This window comes from Miscanthus floridulus, chromosome 1, assembly GCF_019320115.1.
Source record: "Miscanthus floridulus cultivar M001 chromosome 1, ASM1932011v1, whole genome shotgun sequence".
Taxonomy (NCBI): Eukaryota; Viridiplantae; Streptophyta; class Magnoliopsida; order Poales; family Poaceae; genus Miscanthus; species Miscanthus floridulus.
In genome coordinates this window covers 122097976-122102713 of record NC_089580.1, presented here as the reverse complement: position 1 = coordinate 122102713, position 4738 = coordinate 122097976, and the positions used below count along the sequence as shown (strand labels likewise).

Here is a 4738-nt window from a genome sequence, read left to right as displayed (position 1 = left end):
CCACAATTTGTAATGTTGTCCAATTAACTCTTTCCATATTTTCCACATCATTTACTTGAGACCTATAAACAAGAGAAACCTACTTTTACTACTGTCTTCTACTGAACCGAAAAAAAGACAGGAAGTGGTATGATCTACTACTGTACTGGTATGATCTACCACTATTAAAGTCCAGCCAAACAAATCTGCAGGCGTTTCTTTTTCTTTCATAGACAGGAAGTGGTATGATCTACTACTGTACTATCTCCAATATTTACTACTGGTATGATCTCCTGCTGGTATGAAATAAGAGATCAAGTGCATCGATTTTATACCTTTCCACTTCAAGAACAGGCAGGTTGTACTCTATTGTCGGATGACAAACAATAGGAAGCAGTGACCTTGCATGGGCAACGGCATCTATGGGCAGCACTTGGCCATCTCCACCTTGGCCGGCGTTGGCCAGCCGTCCAGTGCCCTCCGCGGCCAGCCCTAGGGCGCCCGGCGACAGTTGCTGCCCATCAGCGGCTGCGTCCAGACCTCCTGTAGGCGTGGCCGCCCGGCCACCAGTAGCAGGGGCCGTGGCCAGACCTCCCGCGGCCACCAGGCCACCAGGGGCGACTAGGGCTAGGGCTTCCACGTCTTCGGTCCTCCCTGCGTCCAAGAAGATGAGCCGCGCGGGATCATCGGCAGGCGGCGGTACTCCTCCATCCATGGAGGGCGACGGCGTGGGGAGGGGTGGAGGAGTGAAAGGCGGCGGCGTGGAGGAGTGAAGGCGGCGCGGCGTCGATGAGTGAAGGGCACGGCGGCGGTAGACGAAGAGACCACGTACTGGCCACGAGGAGATGATGGATCGGTGTGTAATACAGAAGGGCAATACGGTCATTATCAGAAAATACATGTATTTGGGAGATAAGAAAAATGGTTAAATGTATCAAAATGTCATTATAGCTTATTGTAATTGTTTGGAGTCCTATTTCGGAGAAACAAACGTTAGGAGTCTTATTATAGAGAAACCCAACGTTTGGAGTCCTATGATAGCCAATTTCTCGTCTTCCTTATATTACAAAGATGCCTATCTTTTGCCTTTCATTTTACTCTCCTTTATCGATTATCAAACTACACAGCTTAATGCCTTAATACATGGTTCAGGCGCATTTGGTACCAAAGGATGAGGCACCACGTCTAAGCGAGGTATGCTCTGCCTTTTCTCCTTTTAGTTTCTCTTCTCATGTGCCTAAAGCAAATGATATGCAGATGTCAATCAGATATATATGTGCAGACCATCTAATTTGCCACACACCACTGCTCCAGCTTGCGCACATCTGCCTTTCGTGCCCCCTGCACCAGTTAACCGCATTTGTGTGTCTTTACAGGATATTTCTGTCTCAGGTATCATGTGAGATTGCGACTGATCTGAACTAAAGTTGTTTGCGCATTGAACTGACAACTGGTATGTAATAAAAAAAACATGGACCTCAAACTTGGGCCACATGTGCTGACTCAAATTGGATGCAGAATTGTCCAAGCTCTTTGTGCTCAATCTTCCTAAAGGATTTATCTTATCTAACCATGAATCATAATACTCTCCATGGCAAAGGCTTATTTTCCTTTCATTCATCTTATTTATATTGTTGCAGACACATTTCCTTACTATGTACTTAAATGTAAATATGGTGGTTCAATTGGATTTTTTTCCGCTGTAGTTTTGGACTGATGCTTGAAGTCATCAACAAGTCTATTCAGCTGCTTAGACAATCTTGGCCTCAGGATGACAGGAAAATGAACGATTTCTTTTATGGTGCTGTTCCAGTTTCAGCTTCCTTTTTATGCTGACAAGGTACATCGTTTCAGATTGATTGTGTGTGTGTGCTCAGATTGAACCAGTAAGGTTTTCATAATACAAACTTTGCCATCTTTATTACCTATATGGAAAACCATCTCATACACATTTTGGTATATGGAAAACCGTGTCACTATAGCCTGTACCATGGATATGTGCCGGTTTAACTTGATTAATATAATAACCACGAACAGAGTAACCATACATTTGAACTTTTGTACCATCGCTCATACTGCCTTGAGGTCCTTATGCATGAAAAGGGAAACTTTTGACTACCTGAATTAGAGGATTCCACAGCAAAGGCTTATTTCTGTACTGATTCATCTTATTAATATTTTTGCAGGCTCATCTCCTTCCTATGTACTCACATGTAAATATGGTTGTTCAATTCGATTTTTTTCGCTGTGGTTTTGGACTGATGCTTCAAGTTATGAACATCTATTCATCTGCGTAGACAATCTTGGCCTCAGAATGATAGCAAAATGAATGCCTCCTTTTATGGTGCTGTTGCAGTCTCAGCTTCCATTTTATGCTGACAAGGTACGCCATTTCTGATTGACTTTGTGCCTGCCCTCAGAAGCACTAATGTTTTCCTCTATAATAGAAACTTTGCTATTTTTATTACATATATGGAAAACCGTCTCATACACATTTTGCCATATGGAAAACCATCTCGCTATAGCCTGTATCATGGATATGTGCCGGCTTAAATAGATTATTATAATAACCAGGAACAAAGTAGCTATACATTTGAATTTTCGCACCATTGCCCATACTGCCTTGAGGTCCTTATGCATAAAGAAAGGAAACTTTTGACTACCTGAATTACAGGCTCCTGAACAAAATTGGTGCGCCTCCTGAACAAGTGAAATTAATTAAGCATGCGTATTTACTGTCATCGGTTTGTGATTACGAGGATTGCATACTCAGTAATTGCTATTAAGTTTGCTAACAACAATGCTACTATTCAGTGCAGGTTCCTCAGTTATGTTTACAATCCGTTTTACTCCTCCCGTCTGATAAAATATAGTACCGTACCATTTTATCTGCTACTTTGACCTATGAACTCACACTGCAATACAGGTACTTTTCTGCAGTTTCTATTAGTTCTATCTCTTGCTGCTTTCACTAAAAATATGTTCCTGTCCCAAACCTGCTGAATCCAGGTATTTCTTATGAATGGTTCACAGGACAGAGGCATTATACTGGGCTGTCGGCCTCTGACTTTGTCGTTGCAATTACTGAAAGCTTAAAAAATTGTGTAAGTTTGTTTTATATTTCTCTAACAGTTTACTGCTACAATATGGAGCCATGGAGGAGTCAGACATTCAACAAATAGCTCTTGCTTGGGGCAAAATTTGGCATTACAATTTTCACAATGCAGGCGTCATTGTTCTGCTAAGATTCTCCATTGGATATTTCTCTGCCTTTGTGCGCAGCCCATTGACTGCAAATCCTATATTGGTTCCTCAAGGACGCAAGTTCCTTTAGACGTTCAAAATTTGTCTGCTGAGCGAATCTTTCATGTGTAAGTACCTCTATTTTATTGACTATGATGGTCTCCCTATTTTCCACTATGTAGTATAGAATTACTACTATATCTATAAATTTAAAGGGTACTCATATCAAGATTTCTTAACATGAATCCATGTCAGGCTTATGATACATGTAGATTGTGATTCACCTAAGAAAGATAATTTTCTGTCTGCCTGCGCAGTTCCAAGTCCTGGATGTCTTCTTCTCCCTATAAATAATCGTCTTTCATAATAATACTCAGTCTGGCAGACCACATTGCCATGACAAACCTCAATCGGCAATAAGAACCCATCTGTAACAAATTTTACTAATCTAATGGTACTAATCTTTTCCTTCCATGTACAATCATATGACATGCTATCATATTTTCGGCTTCCTGCCCCGTGGGGGTACCTGCTATTAGTATTGAAGGGTCATTTCGGCTGTCGTATACAAGCTGTTGGTTGATCGATGTCTTTGAATTGACAGATGACGATGCACATGTACCGTGCGGCAGAGAGAGAGAGAGCCGGAAGGGAGCGCAGCTGGCTGCTGGGCCGCTTGCCCTTGGGCCTGCGCGTGCGAGAATGGGAGGGCGTGGCCGGCTGAGCCTGCAGAGCGAGCTGGGCTGCGGCGTAAGCTTCTGGGAGACAAAAGGGCCAGCTGGGCTGCTTCTCAGGTCGGGCCAGAAGGAGAAAGAGAGGAAGAGGGTTTAAAAGAAGAGGTTTTTCCTTTTTATTCAAGGACAACACAAACCAATTCAAAGCAAAGTTTTTTTTTTTGACGGCAAAAAGCTGTGGGGAGATCCCCACAGCGGTTTTTAAATTAAATTAAATTCAAAGCAAACTTTTGATTTTCAAAACAAACATAGGCGTCACAAAATTATATGCAAAAACGTGAATGCACAACCATGTTTCTAATTCCTTATATTTGATTTTATTCTAAAAGAGTTGTTTCCCCTATATTTAATGCACACAAAATTGCATGATTAGATCAAATTAAAACTATTTCAAAAATTGAAATTTTAGGGTGTTACAAATAAGAGTTTTTTTTGGAGCGAGCCTTGCCAAATGGTCATCTAAAAATGGCTCCACTAAGGAAGTTAAGAGGAGCCAAAGCCGTTTTTCAATTGAGAAGTCGACTCGTGAAAAATGTGACTTTTCTTGGATCCTCCTCACAAACATAGAACAAACTATAACAAAATTGCCACAAAAGCTGTTTTTGTCCAATACTTTCTAAACTAGAGACCTGTTTGGCAAAGCTTCATCACTAAAAAAAAGTAAATCTAAATCTGAGACTCATCATGAAACAGCTCCACTAGTGGATCTGAGAGCCACCATGGATCTATAGGGAACTATTTGGCTACACAAAAGCTCAAAATCCACGAAACTAAGGTTTTGG

The 4738-nt window shown here is 41.6% G+C and overlaps 1 long non-coding RNA gene across 3 annotated transcripts; it reads left to right on the top strand.

Moving 5' to 3' along the window:
• Positions 1-1035: 1035 nt before the first annotated feature.
• LOC136492359 (uncharacterized) lies at positions 1036-4197 on the top strand. 3 transcript variants are annotated; one of them, XR_010768119.1, is made up of 7 exons: positions 1036-1173; positions 1356-1432; positions 1686-2362; positions 2794-2905; positions 3013-3083; positions 3207-3350; positions 3827-4197. It is a non-coding gene; the product is annotated as an uncharacterized lncRNA (long non-coding RNA). The 3 variants fall into 3 exon arrangements; XR_010768117.1 differs by having other exon boundaries at positions 3013-3350; XR_010768118.1 differs by having other exon boundaries at positions 2989-3350.
• Positions 4198-4738: the final 541 nt, after the last annotated feature.